The following is a 19,800-nucleotide window of genomic DNA, read 5'->3' on the forward strand; positions in this document are numbered from 1 at the left end:
TACCATCCAGAGAAAAGCAGTGCTGGAAAAACTCATAGAGGGAAATTTATGCCAAGATCTATAAGCCCTTACAAGTAGCCCTCGATTTACAACAGTTTGCTCAGTTGACCGTTCAAAGTCACAACATCCCTGAAAAAAGTGACTTACGACTATTTTTCACACAACTATTGCAGCATTCCCAAGGTCACGTGATCAAAATTCAGATGCTTGGAAACTGACTCATATTTATGATGGCTGCAGTGTCCCGGGGTCATGTGATCACCTTTTATGACCTCTGACAAGCAAGTCAGTGGGGAAGTCAGATTCACTTAACAACTGTGTCACCAACTTAACAACTGCAGTGATTCACTTAACAACTTTGGCAAGAAAGGTCATAAAATGTGCCCAAACTCACTTAACAACTGTCTCGCTTAGCAACATAATTTTTGGGCTCAATTGTGGTTGTAAGTCGAGGACTACCTGCATTTAATTCTAAATTAGGAAATAGGTATGGTACAACACACATGCTGTATATTAATCCAGCATTACAGAATGCTACATATCCAGGCAGAAAACACTAAAATTACCAGTAGAAGAAACAAAAACAAAACAAAATCAGTGACTTATCTTAAAATGGTGAGGAAGAGATAGAAGTGCTGAAGTTTGGCATCTCTAGCCATAAATAATCATGCTAAGTTTATTAAAGAATGTGTCTAAGAAAGCAAAATTAAATGTAGAACAAAAACCACTTGCTTTTTTTGAATCCAGTGATTTAAATAAAAGAGGGGTGGATGAAATCGGTTCTCTGTCAAATCCTGAGAACCCACAGAAATCTCTTGGAAGCTTTAGCAACCACCTGCAACATTATGGCTTCTTTATACTGTAAACAGCTACTCTCAAGGATTCATCTATAGCCTTTCCTGCACAGAATCACTTGTGCAAAGAAAAAAAGAGGTGACTCTGCAGGGCAAGAACCAGTTCCCAGCGTTAATATATTATCTGCCAAGACAGAAAAACTGCTACTGATGCAAATGGTTAAAAGAAGTGAAAGCTTTTGAAATAGGGCTGGAGCTTTCCAATATCAACTACAATCAGCATTTCTAACAGCATTCAAACTCAAAGGATAATCACATCTCCTTTCAGCCAAGGTGTTCACTGTGGTTTCAAATGCAGAACCAACCGCGAAACAGGACAAAGCGAGCCCAGGAATTGCCAAAAAGAAATGTTAAGGGCATTTTGGAAGAACAGAAAACCACCTAGCTCACCTTGGTTGATTAAAAAAAGGAAAAGTACATGGCGGGGTGGGTGGGGGGTAAGACCTATTAGGTGAGATACCACCAAGAAATCCCAAGGCTGTAGGATTGTTCTACATCGTGCTAAGAGAACTCCTGTCTTGCTCAGGAACCTCATCAAATGGAATTATTTCCATACATTAAATCTAACCTGGCTTCCCTCACTTGAGGTACAACTGACCCATGATTCAAATTGTTGCTGCTGCAATTACTGGTAGAAATAGTTCAGATCCCAGTTCTTGAAAGCAGAAAGATAAGCTGATACCCACATAGAGAAACTACAGATAGTCCTCAACTTACAGCAATTCGTTCAATGGCCATAGTTGCAATGGCACTGAAAAAAGTCATCTATGACCGTTTTTCATACTTACAACCTTTGCAACATCTCCATGGTCACGTGATAAAAATGTAGGCACTTGGCAACTGGCATGTACTTATGACAGTTGCATTGTTCCAGGGTCATGTGATCGCCTTTTATAACCTTCCAAACAAGCAGAGTAAATGGGGAAGTCAGATTCACTTAAAAACTGTGCTTAACAACTGCCTCACTTAACAAGTGTAGCAAAAATGAGGCAAAACTCACTTAACAACTGCCTTGCTTAACAGCAGAAATTTTGGGCTCAGCTGTGGTTGTTAAGTTGAGGACTAGCTGCACTTGTTTTAAGGAATGCCACCAATCCACCTATCTCAATTTTATCTGTATTGAACTATCAATGGCTATAAAGGCAGAATTGCTCTTCCCATCCATTTCTATCTGGAGAAACCAAGGACTCATTAAAAGACTTTCTTCATTCAAAATGTAGGCTCTATTATCAAGCTGCACTTTCCTCTATCCTTTTTCTCCCTGTTCCCCAACTTTTGGATATGATAGTAACTACAAAGAAACTTCCCAAAGAGGATCACAGGTTGATGTCCCATCCCTCTTTGCAGGGGCAGGCAACCTTGGCTCTTTTATGACTCATGGACTTCAACTCCCAGAATTCCTGAGCCAGCATGGCTCAGCTTGGAAACTTTCCCTTTCCCCTCAGTGTGGCTGGCTCAGGAATTCTGGGAGTTGAAGTCCACGAGTCATAAAAGAGCCAAGGTTGCCTACCCCTGCTCTTGTGGGATTTCCTGACGTGGATAGAATCTCTTGCACAGCCAAGCATGAAAAATTGCAGCCAGCTTAAAGTATGCAGGAACTGACAGAAAAGTGAAAACAGAAGAGAATGACACCCTAGCAACCTAAGACGCTTAAATTTGTCAGAAAAATAGCTGAAGGATGCCATCTTTCAAAATAATGGATGGGAAAGGAAGATGGGAGGGTTTGTAGGGTTTTTGTAGAATGAATGTAAAAGGCGTCTCATCTCTCACTTCCCATTTCAAAAAAACCCAACCCAAACCCAAAATATGGCCCGCGTTACCCTTTTCAGTGATGTTACCTACCACACTTTATTTATTTATTTATTTATTTATGAGACTTATATACCGCTTTAAGTGCAAGCACTCTCTAAGCAGTGTACACCAGTAAGCAATGTATATATATATTTACATTGCCCCCAACAATTTGGGTCCTCATTTTACCTACCCCGGAAGGATGGAAGGCTGAGTCAACCTTGAGCCGGTGAGATTTGAACCGCTGACCTGCTGAACACAGTCAGCTAAAATGGCCTGCAGTACTGCACCCTAACTGCTGCGCCACCTCGGCTCTCTATCATATCATTCAATAGTTTGCTGTGGCTACTGAAAGCTAATGAGCCCCCAACCCTCATTCGGCTTCCTTCCTGTAGAGCAGAGTTATGGAACCATGGCCCTTTTCTGACTTGTGGACTTCAACTCCCAGGATTCCTGAGCCAGCCATGCTGGCTCAGGAATTCTGGGAGTTGAACTCCCCAAGTCAGAAAAGGGCCATCATTCCACACCCCTGCTGTAGAGGAAGTTGAAGGAGCCAAACCACAAAGCAAGAAGTATTTAGACACAAGTCACATGAAGAACATGCCATACCTTTGTATCTAAAGGCAGGAAAGGGAGATCAAGACCTTTAAAATGTTGGTGCTGGTCCACCTATGGATGGGAAGACTTGAGGCTCTGCAGTTGAATGCCAACTCCTCCTGCTGCTCTCCCTCCTTAGGTTTCCTTGTTTGTAGAATCTCCGCTTCATCTGGAGCTCAGAGGAAAGGCAGTGCAGGGAGACTTTTGATCCCCAGTTTCACACCTGAGGAAACAAGAATGGTTGGTATAAGCTCCTAACCATAAAGTATGAAGGAATAGGAAGCAATCACACTAAAAAACTGAAGCTGATACTGCCGATAATTGTCTACATCAGTGGTTCTCAACCTGTGGGTCGGGACCTCATTTGGGGTCGAACGACCATTTCATGGGGGTCGCCAAACAACGTAGTCCGCCATTTTTTTTCCCTTTTCCTTAGCTGTGCTACTCCCTTTTATTCTATTGGCTTTTGAAAGCCAATAGAATAGACTCTCTTGAATAGAGTCTAATTCTATTGGCTTTCAAAAGCCAATAGGAATTGTCCAGGCTGTCTCTGCCCTGCTGAGCCCGCCAAAAGTCCCATTCTGCAAATGGTGCTGCACCAGTTGAGTAGTCCTTGACTTATGACCGGTTGGGGGTCGCGGCATTAAAAAGGTTGAGAACCACTGGTCTACATCATAATATCATAACTATCCATTCATTCCATACGTTTCTACTGGATTCCATTGAATCCAGTTGGTTCCTTGTCATTACACCAGACATGTGACATTCGCAACGTCATGTGACCGCACAACACATCAGAACTTTTTCCCCATTGCCGGCAATGGGGTGGACATGGTTTCCTCGTGACACATCCGGCCCACGGGCCGGCAGTTTGACACCCCTGCATTACACAGACAAGACTATGAAGCATTATTGGCCATGCAGAAGTAATACAAATACAGAAGTAATTTTCCGTGGCTGCCTTCAGGACAAGGCCCATTGGGCGTTTGCCAAATGGAAAATAAACGTTCAGAGAGTAGAAACCATCACCATCTGCATCGCAGTCTATTTCATGCATATCTCTGTATCAACTATGCAAAAGCCAGCTTTTTAAAATATTTAAGGGAAGAAAGTGAAATAAACTTTTCACTGTTGCTATTTTAGGCAATTGGAACTCAATAACTATGCAGTTATAACCTATATAGAGATCTCCTATAGCAGGGGTGTCAAACTGCCGGCCCAGGGGCCAGTTTCATCATAACAAAGCCGCATCCGCCCCATTGCCAGCAATGGCAAAAAGAGCCGTGGTGCGTCGCGACACATCATGTGACGTGGCGAGTTTGTCACCCGTGTCCTATAGACTCCAAAATCCTTTCTACTGTGTATCATCTATAAGGTAATCCTTGATTTAAAATTGAGCCCAATTTCCGTTGCTAAGCAAGCCACTTGTTAAATGAGTTTTTCCCCATTTTACAGTTGTTAAGTTAGTAACACAATTGTTAAGTAAATCTGGCTTTCCCGTTAACTTTGTCAGAAGGTTGCAAAAGGTGATCACAAGACCTCGGGTAAGTGCAACTGTCATAATACATGCCAGTTGCCGAGCATCCAAATTTTGATCAGATGACCACAGGGATGCTGCAAGGGTCATAAGTGTGAAAAAATAAATCATAAATCATTTTTTCAGTGCCATTGTAACTTCAAATGGTCACTAAACAAATGGTTGTAAGTCGAGGACTACCTGTATTAACAATACTAAAATAATGTCAGTTATATTATTTAATTCATGAAAATGTAGGAAGTTTTGGAGCTGCTGAAAAGAAAACAACCCAGCCAGAATACTGAAGATTTAAAGGAGAGAGAGAACAGTAAAACGAATGAGGAAGGAAACGTACCCACAAACACACCACTATTTCATCTTTCTTTTTATTTCACTTGAAAAACTCAGTGGCATATGATCAGGAAAATAAGATATTATAAACTTGATGTTTAACAAACTCAATATTTTTAGTGAAAATATTCAACAAACAATGTATCATACAGGTGTAAAATCTGCCAGAATCTACACTCTAAATTCTGATGGCAGAAATGATTTTGTATCAAAGTTGTTCACACATTCACACAAAACTCTCTTATTTCAGAATGACTTATTTCTCAATGGGTTTAGAACTATAGCTTTATTATACAATCTCATTAATTATGCTCTCTAATGGAAGCATTCTGCATTAAGAAAAGAAATCTCTTTATATATTAGATGCAATGATGCTTTTAATTTGATCCTTGATTTTGAATAGAAGAGGAACTATGTTTTCACTGTGTATCCATCATTCACTTTAGCTCGCTTCTGTGAAATGTCTGGGCAAATCTTTAAGAACAACAGAGGACAATCTCTCTGATTTTGCATTAGACAGACTTCCTTTTGGCTAGAGTAAATCTAATTATATTTATTCTATAAAGTGCCCATAATTGAGTTGGATGGCAACAGGAAACAGACTGTACTGAAAATATAGCACGCAGAAACTCTGCAAATGAACTGGCACTGTAAAACAATGGTTCACTATCCTTTGCACAAGATTGATGGCAAGATTCTGGATGTAATAGCCGACTTCCAAGTATGTATAGCCATAATCATGGAATTTATAGACTTTGGCCCAGTTACTATTCTACAGCCCAATCTACTTTATAGAATTGCTCTGATACAATGAAGATCCCCAATGTTCACCACCTTTAGTTCTCACTGTAAGGCAGAATACAAATAAAATAATAATAGCATCTCTTCCCAGGTGTGATTCCAAACCATAGGGAAATAATATGTGAAGAGGACACAGAGTTGCACATCACCCCATCTCTATTAGATCCATTACTGATCCTCATTCAGCCATTGTGAAAGTCTGAATGTATGCTGTAGGATCAATTTGAATAATCAAATTGGTTGTTCTCAAACTGGACGAATTGGAAATTTCTCTACATACACAGAAACAACTTTTTCAAAAATCAGTCCAAAACTCTGAATTGATCTGATTCAAATTAGATTCAAATCACTGGATCAATATGGATGAATTTTCCAAATCAAATCACATTTTGCTTAATTCCACAATTTAAGGTATGCTGCTTCAACTAAGTATAGTACTTGCATTGCCAGTTGTAAGGAATGTCTAAAGTATGTTTCGTTTCCACACTTTAAATTTACTTTATTAAATATGAGAATATATTTAATCCATGTTGCTAATAATCTTTTCTAACTTTGGTACCCTGTAAAACTATATAATTTATTTGTAATTACCTGGAATAATTTCAACATTTCATTATTCATTCTATTTCTTTCTTCTCTTTCTCTTCTTTAAAATGTCTAATTAAATAAACTATCCAATAAACTTCTATCAGGAAGGAAGGAAGGAAGGAAGGAAGGAAGGAAGGAAGGAAGGAAGGAAGGAAGGAAGGAAGGAAGGAAAGAAAAATTGTCTACACATTTGATTTAGACATTTTTCAGTATTGGTAGGAAAACAGTATACTTAAGTATATCTATCCAGTTTGCGGCAGACACAAACAAACAACACAACAAAGCAATAAAAATATATTCAGCCACACTGTAACTGGATAATAAAAGCATCACGACAATGAAGTTGAAATAAGGTTCACTTTCACTTCTTATTCCATTTACAGACAAATCCTACGATAGTTCCCAAAGTATTTGTTCTTTTTGATTATTCAAAATAGGAGATGAGGAGAGAAGATACTGTTATTTATTTATCTTGTAGATATATCAGGCACCCAACACACAATGACTCTTCAAGTTGGAGGGAATTAGATATTGTAAAGAAAACAAACAGAAGCCTGAGTCTCATGAAAAGGAATTTTATGTTCATGCTACAGACCAACTGCTTCTTCTGCAAGGTTTTCAGTACAGGTAGTCCTCAACTTACAACCACAACGGAGCCTAAAATTTCTGTTGTTAAGCAAGACAGTTGTTATGTGAGTTTTGCCCCATTCTATGATACAGTTTTGCCCCATTTCTTGGTACAGTTGTTAAGTGAATCACTGCAGTTAAGCTAGTAACACAGTTGTAAACTGAAATCTAGGTTCCCCGGTGACTTTGTGTCAATATTGCAACTGGCGAACCTAAAAAGTAAGCAGAGCTGAGACACTCCAATCTCTAATGCAAAACTTTATTGAGCACATCATTTGGGCACAGATGAAAGGAAAACCAGCTCTGGTTATTTTGCACCTAAATTGCTATATTAAAAATATAGAAACCTCCCTCCCCTCGTTAGTGCAGGTGACATTATCCAATTATAAGTCAGAGAATTATTACGAGAGAATGTCTTTAGTTCTCAGTAAACAAATCTTGGTTCTTATGGACTGGCCTCTTCTATATAAGCAGTTTGAATTCCATTCTCCCTCCCTTCCCGAGTTTGTAGGCAAGCTAAAAAGCAGTAATGGCTGACACGGCATAGGCCTTCTTCGAGGCGTGACACTTTGCTTGTCAGAAGACTGCAAAAAGTGAACACATGACACCGGGACACTGCAACCATCATAAATATGAGCTAATTGCCAAACGCCCAGATATGACCATGGAGATGCTGGAATGGTCATTAAATAAAAGGTTGTAAGTCAAGGACTTACATTTCCTAGAGGCGGGATTTTGCAAGGTGGCACTGAGCCCTGCAGGGGATGGGGAACAGCAAGAAGCTAACTATGCTGGAACTCTGCTCCTAGCCCTCCAAGAAAATCTCCATTTGCGACCCCTCCCACATCCCCCTCCCAATTTAAGGAGGGCCGCTGAGACTACTTTGGTCCCTCGAGTCTGTGCTGTTGAAGTTCTACTCTGCAAAGCACTGGAGCCTCCAGGATAGCAGGAAAATATTCAATTTTGAATTCCCTGAAGGAAGACTATAGCGAAAACATTTTCTCAAAGGTGATGCAGTTATAATGGAATTGCTATTTCAATTGTGAAGTGTTTCTCTTGAAAAATATCCCCAATTGGGTCTACAATGTATTCCAAGAGCTAGGAAAAATAAAATTCTAGTGTGGATTGTCACTTACATTACAGCTGAAATTTTAGGAGTCATCAGTTACTGTTGATAATAAAGTTTGAATGTAAATGATAAAAAAAATAAATGCATTTGATGCTGTTTTGTTACTGAACTGCTAAAAAGGAAGGCAATGAAATTGCCTCTGCAGAATGTTTGAGAAGGGGCCTTTGGACAGAATAACTAAATTTTTAAATTATTAGCATGAAAAGTCTGTACTTTCTCTCGGTATGCAAGCATGCATGTCTCTGGTGTGTGCTTTCATAAATGCACTGCAACAGAAAACTGGCATTTAATTGCCAGAAATCTCAGTAGAATTCCCCCACCACTGCTACCCCTTATAAATGAACCAGGAACTGATTTAGCAATAGCTAAATAAAGTCTCCCCTTGAGTAAAGTTTAACTCATGGCGACTTTGAGTGTTGCTTTAATGGCAACAACATGGAAAGGGTTTTCCACTGCCTTATGTTCTTTCAACTTTATAGGTTGAAAGAAAAAAAGAGACCAAGTGTTTTTCTTCCCACACTGATGCAGAAAAACCTGGCATCTGTTAGAACAGCGTTTCTCAACCTTAGCAATTTGAAAGTATATATGAGTAGAATATTAATAGGGAGAGGGAATGGCTCTAAGTTCATCATTAATTTTATAGGCAAATATGGAAATTGATATAAAAACTGAAGCACTTTTATTAAAATTATTAATTAATTTTAGGCACATTTCCTCATTTTGAAAGTGCTTGTTAACATAATCTTCATTTTTTTTTAATAATGAGAAGCAGAACATTGCTTTTTTCCTGTCTTCTTTAACCTTCACCAAGAGATCCCCAAGTCTTCTTAACTTCCAAAACTCAACATGTTTCTCCTAGTTCAGAGGTAGGCAACCTTGGCTCTTTTATGATTCGTGGACTTCAACTCCCAGAATTCCTGAGCCTTGGATCAAAGCAATGAGTATAGCAACTGGAATACTTTACTGAACATGACCACAATATTTTTTCAGTTATAAAGGTTGTCATATTTGATAGCAATTCAATAGCAATAGACTTATATACTGCTTCCTAGAGCTCTGCAGCCCTCTCTAAGTGGTTTACAAAGTCAGCATATTGCCCCCAACAATCCAGGTCCTCATTTTACCAACCTCAGAAAGATGGAAGGGTAAGTCAACCTTGAGCAGGTCAGGATCAAACTGTTGGCAGTCAGCAGAATTAGCCTGCAATACTGCATTTTCACCGCTGTGCCACCATGGCTTGAACAAAGATAAAGTAAATTAAGTAATATATATAGGCATTAAGTAAGATTGTAAAACAGGCTATATGTTCCTTCTGTGGCTTTGGAAAGTCCCACTAGGATAAAGATACAAGAATGCAATTAATAGAGATCAGCCATATGAATTGGAATCCATTTATAACTACTGGTCTACCTCTGACATAAATATTGTAAAGACTAAATGCCATAACTTTTCTAATAGTCAAACAGTAATTATAATAATTACAGTGGTATCTTGATATTCATCTGCTTTGAAATTCATTGAATTTGGTCCTCAACATATTTTGATGTGAACATTTTGTCCCGGTACTCATTATTTGTTTGGTACTCAACATACAGGGTAGAACATGTTGCTGTCGGCTGCCTTGTGACTCACTATAGGAGTCACAAGGCAGGAAAAATCTGTTTGGTTCACATCATTTTTGGCACTCATCACACATCCTGGAACCAATTAATGGTGAGTACCTAGGTACCACTATACTTTCAAAATGAGACCAGCCTAAATTCAATCATTCAGTGAAAGTTAGCTGAAGAAAGAATAAATCAAACTCCTGAAATGAATTATTGTTTGTTTGTTTAAATTTATTGGCTGCCAAACTCTAGTAGGCTGATTTACTTTTTATTTGGTTAATTTTCGTTTTTTATTTGTATACATAAACTATACAAACATTTGCTAAGCATCATTTATCATTTATTTATGGTCCCAAACATATGCCACATTTAAACCTTTTTTTTAATAGCTCTCTAGATTCAAAGCAGCTGATGAATTTTTGTTGATAATCAGATTATGGTAGAAACCTTGCGTCAGGATGTGGTAAGGATTCAATTTAATGCAGAGATTAAATCCAAAATTTATACTGTGTATCTAAATGGCATAGCGATCTTTTCATAGCCTGCAGGATTAGGTTTACTGATTAGAGAGAATCCCTGTTGATGACTTTCAGTAAAGTTATTACCTACCACATAAATCAATATATTGTAAAGGACACAAAATGAAACAAAACAATTGTGCCGTATTGCCACAGTTGTTCATCCATGCATGACTGATCATCATCTAGCCTTCAAGTAAAAACAGTTGAACATTTCAAAACAGTAATTAATATTCAAGGGGAAACACAGCAGTTCTCTTGGATCAAGAAATGTGGAAGGCAGATGTTTGGCAGCCTTGCACAGAGTTCACTGCCGATGTCAGACAATTTCAAAAGAACAGACAAAGCATCCTTTCTTGTCACTCAGAAGCAGAATGTGTACCATGGAGAAGGGTGGTGGAGGAGAGGATACTAAAAAAAAAAAAAAAGAACAATAAAGCAGGCTAATCCTCCTAGCAAGATGCATGTCATAATGTGTGTTTGTGTGTATCCCATTCATTCTTTTATATGTTAGTATTGGTGTGGTGTGGTGTGGTGTGGTGTGGTGTGGTGTGGTATAGTATGGTATGGTATGGTATAGTATAGTATAGTATAGTATAGTATAGTATAGTATAGTATAGTATAGTATAGTATAGTATAGTATAGTATAGTTGCAGTATAGTGTAGTGTAGTGTAGTGTAATGTTAATATAATAAAGTACAGTACAGTACAGTACAATACAATAGACATAACATATAATATTATGTAGAGCAGTGGTTCTCAACCTGTGGTCCATGAACCCGAGAGCCTGTGATTTTGTCACAGGGGGTCCGAGAAGGCTTGAAGAAGGCTTGAAGTTAAATCTTGGGGGTCCGTGGCCATGGTCTGTGGCCCCAAAAGGTATTTAAAGGTGGTCCATGGTGAAGAAAAGATTGAGAACCACTGATTTAGAGTATGACATTGTAAGGTTTACATCTTATTTGTTTGCTTGACTCATTTAGTTATATGTTATATATATATATGTATATGTTTTATGTATATTTATCTATATAAATATTTGAGCCAAACAAATAAATAAGGTATAAACCTTACAATGTCACACTCTACATAATAGATCAGGAGAACCCTAAGTTCATGCACTCCCAAATTAAAAACTGGACGTACCATTCTTCTTTTTCTTTTCCCTTCCTACTTCCGTGTTTACGTTCTAATCTTTAGTTAAAGGAAAATTATAATGAAAAAAAGAAATGAAGTTCCCAGTCAAAATAGGATCCGGGCTCCTTTGGAGAATCACTGAAAGGCTTATTGGTAAGTTTACAAAGACATAAAACAGGCATAATGAGCCGAGGTGGCGCAGCAGTTAGAGTGCAGTACTGCAGGCCACTTTAGCTGACTGTGTTCAGCAGGTCAGCGGTTCAAATCTCACCGGCTCAAGGTTGACTCAGCCTTCCATCCTTCCGGGGTAGGTAAAATGAGGACCCAGATTGTTGGGGGCAATGTAAATATATATATACATTGCTTACTGGTGTACACCGCTTAGAGAGTGCTTGTACTTAAAGTGGTACATAAGTCTCATAAATAAATAAATAAATTAGGCGTGAAAAGCTTCTTTATAAAAATGCAAAATATTAATCCCAGCCATTTCCTTCCAGTCTCGAGGGGCTATTACAGCAGTTAAATTTCTTCCTCCGTCATAGTTTCAGAATGAGACAGGATACAAATAATATACATCCTTCCAATCAAACACTGGTCCAGTTACTTCACAACATCCTAAATCCCAATAAAGCATCTGTTTATCACATCTTTTCTCCAAGGTGCTCATGAGAGTACAAAGTATTATCTCATTTATCACAATCAGGGAAGTGAGTGAAGGATGAAACACAGTGATTTCAGCAAGAATTCATGGCTCAGTATTTCTCTCTCAAGGACCCAGGAGATACTTTCAAAGTCCCAATGACGGATTCTCAAAGATAAGGATTACTGCCTGCTTCTCAGGTGCTTCCACATCTATTAATTTAATAAAGCTAGCACAATCAGGAACTTAGTGCATTCTTAATTGTCACATGAATATTTTATTTACAGTTTTACTCAATTTATGTAGCCCCCTCAGTTGACTGCACAACTCTAAATGACGTACATAACATTAAAATATTTAAAACCCTCATGAAATCATAAGACTAAGCCAGTGGTTCTCAACCTTTTTAATGCCGCGACCTCCCAACCTGTCATAAGTCGAGGACTACTCAACCAGTCGTAAGTCGAGGACTACTCAACAGGTGCAGCTCCGTTTGCAGAATGGGACTTTTGGTGGGCTCAGCAGGGCAGAGACAGCCTGGACAATTCCTACTGGCTTTTGAAAGCCAATAGAATTAGACTCTATTCAAGAGAGTCTATTCTATTGGCTTTCAAAAGCCAATAGAATAAAAGGGAGTAGCACAGCTAAGGAAAAGGGGGAAAAAATGGTAGATTGCATTGTTTGGCGACCCCCGTGAAATGGTCGTTTGACCCCAAATGGGGTCCCGACCCACAGGTTGAGAACCACTGGACTAAGCCATAAACATGACAATAGTAACTTGAACCAGGTTTTTTGCCTTTTAACAGAATAACAGAGTAAGAGAGTTGGATGGGGCCTTGGAGGTCTTCTAATCCAGACATGTCAAACTCGCAATGTCATGTGACATCTCCCAACATATCGGAGCTTTTTTGCCATTGCCGGCAATGGGATGGGCGTGGCTCCGGTATGATGAAATCGGCCCGCGGGCTGGCAGTTTGACACCCCTGCTCTAATCCAACCTCCTGCTCAGGCAGAAAACTCTGTATCATTTCAGACAAATGGTTGTCTAATCTCTTCTTAAAAACCTCCAGTGTTGGAGGATCCACAACTTCTGGATGCAAGCCATTCCACTGGTTAATTGTTCTAACTATCAGGAAATAGTTGGTCGGTTGGTTGGTTCTCTCTTTGATGAGTTTCCACCCATTGCTTCTTGCCCTGCCTTCATGTGCTTTGGAGAATAGGTTGACCCATTCTTCTTTGGGGAAGGTCTTTTATAGGGCTATAATTTCTGAAGGAGGAGTCATAATACTTCCCAAACATTACCTATAATGCCTTGCTACTACCTATTTAACTCCTTTACAGCCTATCAAATGTTGATAATTTGCTAACTAGTCAATATTAACTCTTAGTCACCACATAGGTAGACTTTCCCTGGGATGATCTGCCTCCCATAAAGTTTTCAGATATTCCAACCGATAGCATCCATCATTACTATATGCTCCATTATAAACATTCTTCATTTGGAAACCTCCAATAGCCAGAGTGAATAAAAATTCTAACAAAAAACATCTGAAGAGCACTAAACATATCTATTTGCTCCATTTATTTAATTAATTGCTAGTCCAGTGATTTGTTTTTATTTTAGACAGAGTCACTACCCCACATTATAATATGCATCTAAGTCCATTTACAAGCAGGATACATTTTTTGTTGCAGGAGAAATGTGTCCAGCTGTGGCTAATTATTGTATACAATATGGCTGAATTGGCACCAACAGCCATTTTGTCACCTGTTACCATGAATGCGGGCATAACCCCTTCTCATTAGGCTGTTAAACGCAGTGAATACATTGCATTTATCACTTTGACTGCTAAGCTTCTTGCAGATTTCCCAATAACAGACACAGGGATAACTCATGAAATATAAAGGAGAAACAAGGATTGCTTTTTGCTTCCATACATTATTTTTCAATCTTCTAAGTGAAACAAATAATAAGCCAGGGCAGATTTTAGTGGGCTAAAACCATATAATAAAACCCCAGTGCCGAGGTTGAATTTTTAGTGTCTAATAAATTAAAATGTTTTGGTAGTGATCAAACTTCCTGTTTGATATTTATAATGTCATTCAAAAGATCTAAGTTAAAAGTTGCATTTGGTGTTTTTCTACTGCTGATCACAACAAATGCCTTGAGAAATTAAAGATATCACTTGAGGAAGGGAGGAGGAAGTTTTGATTCCACATTTAAAAAGTTGAGTATTTGCTCTTTAAAGAGATTTCATGTATGAAATATACATGAAAAATATATGAAAAACTTTCTGAATTTTTTATCTGCCTAGTCACACTTGTTGAATTACTATGATGATATCAAAAATAAAGATTATGAGCAACAGCTTGCTATGAGCTTGAATATACTAGATATGTTGCTGATTGCGCATATTATTCAATATGGAGGTTATTTATATGTGTGGAAAGAGAAATCAAAATGTCAAATACTTGTGAGATTAAGCTTTTTACTCTTTCCAGGCTTATAAATCTAGCTGGCAACAAAAACACGTTTGCCAGTAGTCCCAGATATTCTCTCTCATGTGATCTAGTTTTCTCTGTCAAAATGTTGAGTGAATTGAAAAATCAAACATCTTAGGAATGAACTAAAAGCATATAGTTGTTGAACTCTTTTGATTATTCCAGTATATTCATTAACTACAGTCCCATTCCTGTAATACTGGTAGTCTTCAACTTACATCAGTTCATTTAATGACCATTTGAAGTTACAACAGCACTGAAAAAAGTGACTTATAACCATTTTTCATACTCATGGTCACATGATTTACATTTGGATGCTTGACAGCTGATTCACAGTTATGATGGTTGCAGTGTCCCAGGGTCAGGTGATCCCCTTTCACAACGTTCTGACAACCAAAGTAAATGGGGAAACCAGATTCACTTAACAGCCATGCTAATTTAACAACTGCAGTGATTCACTTAACAAATGTGGCAAGAAAAGTCGTAAAACAGGACAAAACTCACTTAACAAATTTCTCACTTAGCAACATAAATTTTGGGCTCAGTTAGTTAGGCTGTAGTTAGTTTTAGGGTACTACGTCTGCTTCAAGCTCACATAGACTGTGCAATGGGAACCCAACCCCCCCCCCCCCCCGAGTGAAAATGTACAATGTGAAACTATGGGTTCCCTTTGGGACAACCTGTCAGAAATCTTCCTGCTGAAAGGATTGGAAACTGATATTAAATACATGAATAACAATCATATTAAATGCAATGAATTAAGGTGAAGTTTACATTTACATTTAATTGCTGTCTACCCTCCGTTCGATACCTAGAGACAGAGGCCATACACCAAGGAATCCTGTAAACTGCCATGCAGCCACTCTGTTACATCCTTCAGTCTGACATGACCTACATTAGGGGTCTTCAAACTTGGCCCTTTTATGACTTGTGCCTGGCTGAAGAATTCTGGGAATTGAAGTCCACAAGTCATAAAAGAGCCAAGTTTGAAGACCCCTGACCTACATGCTGCTTGATCTGGCACTGACCACCTCTAGTGTGAATATTCCCTGGTGAACCAGTCAAAAAGGAAGTGAGATCCTAGCACCCAAAATGTTGGCCAAAGGTCTTCTACACCTGATGTCTTCCAGAGATACTCTGTATTGATTTATTGCATTTATATCCCCTTTTTGCCTTAGTGTTCCAGTAGCAATAGCAATAGCACTTAGACTTATATACCACTTCATAGTGCTTTACAGCCCTCTCTAGGAGGTTTACAGAGTCAACATATTGCCCCCAACAATCTGGGTCCTCATTTTACAACCTCGGAAGGATGGAAGGCTGAGTTAACCTTGAGCTGGTCCAGATCGAACTCCTGGCAAGGAGCAGTGAGTTAGCCTGCAATACTGCATTCTAACCACTGCGCCACCACCATCAGTATCCACCAGGGTTTCTCTAAATTTTAACTCCAGGTCTTTGTGGCCCTGACTCAGGAATTCTGGGAGTTGAAGTCCGTGAGTCATACAAGAGCCGAGGTTGCCTACCCCTGCCCTAGATCAACAAATTTCAGAGCAATCAGCTAGCAGAACAGAGAACACTGGCTGCCAGATGCAAGACAATACAGTGGATTAAAGACTTCTATAATTCTCTGATTAAGTTCACTTTGCACATAAAACAAGTAAGGCTATTTCTGGAGTTTACTGCTTCATATGAGATAAATGTATATGAGTGAGTGAGTAAAGAGAGAGGGAAGGAGGAAAATAGAGAAGCTCAAACCTTTCAGATCTACAACAACTATAAATCCATGTAAATATTCACTTGCCCTTTCCCTCTTATCTCAAGACCTGTTCTATCAGGTAACCTTCCCTTCCCCAAATACCTACTTATGATGTCTTGCTTTACCCCTACCCTACCATGCCTCACTATGGGACAGGATAGGTTTTGTTTCAATGAAGGTTTTTCACAGAGGCAGGTTTAGTTATTTACTATGCACTTCATTTTGCAGCACAAGTTCAACCATATTTCTAGCAACGGTTGGTGAAAAATGCTTCCTGCTTGCCAATTGCAGAGTAGTTTAATTTTTATCCTTTACCTAAGGATAGGTTTAGTTGTGGCTTAGTGTAGGATTTGAATATTGCCCTCTTCTTCCCCCTGGCCTTCTTATCAATAAGATATAAATCCTGGAGTTTGGAATGACTCAGAAAAAAAATCCACCAATCTACATTGTCATTCTTTGCTTTTTGCATTGAAAAGTATGACTGCTCCACTAGATAAGATAAGATAATCTTTATTGTCATTTTTATACTGTGGGCACGATGGCACACATCAAAAATGAAATTTAGTTGCCCGCTCTCAAAGTGAAACACATACATGACACACACCTAAACATATAACAACATATGTATAGACCCACAACCCTACATATACGTAGCAAATAAATATTAAATATTGTCCATCTTGAATATATAACGGAAGGAGGAAGCTTGAGAGTTTGCAAGGTTAATGCTGTATGGAATGAAACTATGGCTGAATCTGGATGTTCTGCTTCGGATACCATGAAGCCCCCTCCTCCCAGAAGGTAACAAGGAAAACAGGTCGTGAAGAGGATGTGTAGTGTCCCAGATAATCTTACGGACCCTGCTCAAGCAGCGTTTCTGTGCTATGTCCTGGATGGGAGGGAGGGAACTGCCAATGATCTTTTCGGCCATCTGCACCACTCTCTGCACCGCCTTCCTTTCTGAAGCAGTGATGCCTCCAAACCAGACTGTGATGCTGTATGACAGGATGCTCTCGATTGTCCCCCTGTAGAAAGTGGTCAGGACAGGGGAAGAAAGATGTGCTTTTCTCACGCGGGGCAGAAAATGCAGATGCTGCTGTTTCTCCAGTTTCTCACTGTTGAGCGACCAAGACAGTCTACTCGTTAGCTGCACAACCAGGAATTTGATGCTGGTAACCGTCTCCACAGGTGAATCATTTATGCACAGAGAAGTGTGGCTGTGTCTGCCTTTTCTGAAATCAACAATGATCTCTTTGGTATTTCCAGTATTTAAAACTAGGCTGTTTTCCTTACACCAGTTCACCAACCCTTCAACCTCCTTGCAGTAAGCTTCCACCTTGTCATCCTGAATAAGGCCCACTACTGTTGTATCATCTGCAAACTTCACAATATGGTTGGTGGCAAACTTAGCACAATAGTTATGGGTCAGCAGGGTGAACAGCAGCGGACTTAAGACATAGCCCTGAGGAGAACCTGTGCTCAAGAAAATGGTATTAGAGGTATTTGTTCCAACTCGCACATATTCACTTATTTCATAGGAAATAATATTTAATAAGGCTAAGACTGATCTGTTTTCCCACCTTCAAGACGGTTTTCATGCAGAGATAATTCAGATAATTAAAGCAGGCCAGATTCTGGCCAGTAAGCTATAACTAAAATAAAGTATATAAGCTATCTCTCTATCTGTCTATCTATTTATCTAACTTACTAACTATCTAACTATCTAACTAACTATCTAATTATCTATCTGTCTATCTGTCTGTCTGTTTAACTAACTAACTAACTAACTAACTAACTAACTAACTAACTATCCAATGAAAATTTAGAAATAAAAAAAGCATTGAAGTTCATGTTATTTTCCTGGCAAAATAGAGAATGAATATGCCATCACTTTCTTCAATGTAATGTTTTTCATTTTTGCTATCTAATATTTAGAGAAAATTTGAAAGGAACGTATCTCTCAGCCCTCCCTGTAGAATCTTCTGTATGGGCAATTTCAAGGTCTTTGTTCTCCTTTCCTTTTTAATACTGAATTGGATTTAAACTGGAAAATTCTTCAAACAGATGGTGCCTCCTAATAAAGATGTTTTAGAAAAAATAATGCTGGCTTGGCTAATTTAAAGGGCATTCATAAAATGAAGGAGAGAATTTATGTATTAGGCAAGAGACTCTGACTCCATCAAGAACCTAAGATTATTGAAGATTACAAACAAGATTAAATTTACAACAGGGTTGCTCAAAATCTAAAGAAGAGAAGGGAAAGGAGGTAGGAAGGATGGAATATATTAGGAGAATTGTCTATAGTTAATTAATTATAGAGAACTATTCCAACTCAAAGGATCTTTGTTTTTTCTATAGAGCTATTCCTCTTGATACAGGAAGAGATATGTCTTGACTTTCTGATCTAAAAGAACAGAAGACCATAACTGTATGAATTTTATCTGAAAGGAAGACCACACTGATGAAATTCCTTCATCCCAAGAAAGATTAGATAGAAAAATAAATTACAGCCCACACAAAATTCCTATATGCTACCTGTCAACTAGAGTACCAACTTTCAGTAAAATGAACCTTGGAAAGATTTTTCCCCAACAAATAATATACAAATTAGGATGCAGATCTACATGTACGTACAGTGTACTGATGGCTATAACAATGATGCAGATATTATATATACACACACTGATCAGAGGTCAAGTTCCAAAAAGGAGTAAGACCTAATTATAAAAAAAAAAATTCAATCCATATTAAGTGAATGAATGAATACAAGATTAGTTGCTAAGTTGGTGCTTACCAGAATTGTTGGCTTTTAACTCCCCAAATCCCTAACAAATGTGTCAATTGGGAAAAGTAAGACACCAGCTTGTAGAAAGTTCAGATAAAATTTCTTAGAAAATAAATTGTATTTATTTAAAAGTATTTATTTATGCATCTATGGTGGATGTGAAGTATTTTCCCCCATACCCATATTATCTTTATTATTCTCTGAAGATCTTGCCTCTCCCTTTTCTTGTCCTAATTCATATTCATGTCCTCTGAACCTCTAATTACATCCACATAACAGACATCACCAGTCCATTACAGTTTTCATAACACTTTCTGAATTTGGATGCACTAAGTCCTGGAGCAAATAGCAAAACCCAGATGGTTATTTGTAGCCTAAAATAGCAGGTGGATCTGGTTTTCTCTGCAGGGTGTTATGTGTAGGTATCTATGCCATATAAGCAGATAAAAAGAGCATCTGGAGAAGAGGTACACAGTCCCCTTGGCAACCAAATGGTTTGGAGCTTAGCATCCAACTGTTAACACAGATATATTTGAAATATGAAACAGTTGTGAGCCTTTTGTACTTGAAAAGCAGCAGAAGATCTGAAAAATTTCGTTTCGTC

The 19,800-nt window shown here is 38.5% G+C and overlaps 1 protein-coding gene across 7 annotated transcripts in view; it reads right to left on the reverse strand.

The window, feature by feature from the left end:
- LOC120307740 (mitogen-activated protein kinase 10) overlaps positions 1-19,800 on the reverse strand; it is a 212,232-nt gene that overhangs the window by 164,169 nt on the left and 28,263 nt on the right. For all 7 annotated transcript variants that reach the window (XM_039342825.1, XM_039342824.1, XM_039342829.1 and 4 more), the window contains exon 2: positions 3,255-3,465. The gene's annotated coding sequence lies outside the window, so the exon portion shown is untranslated. The remainder of the gene's footprint in view (positions 1-3,254; positions 3,466-19,800) is intronic.

Source organism: Crotalus tigris, unplaced genomic scaffold (assembly GCF_016545835.1).
Source record: "Crotalus tigris isolate CLP2741 ecotype Arizona unplaced genomic scaffold, ASM1654583v1 scf7180000017814.3102382, whole genome shotgun sequence".
Taxonomy (NCBI): Eukaryota; Metazoa; Chordata; class Lepidosauria; order Squamata; family Viperidae; genus Crotalus; species Crotalus tigris.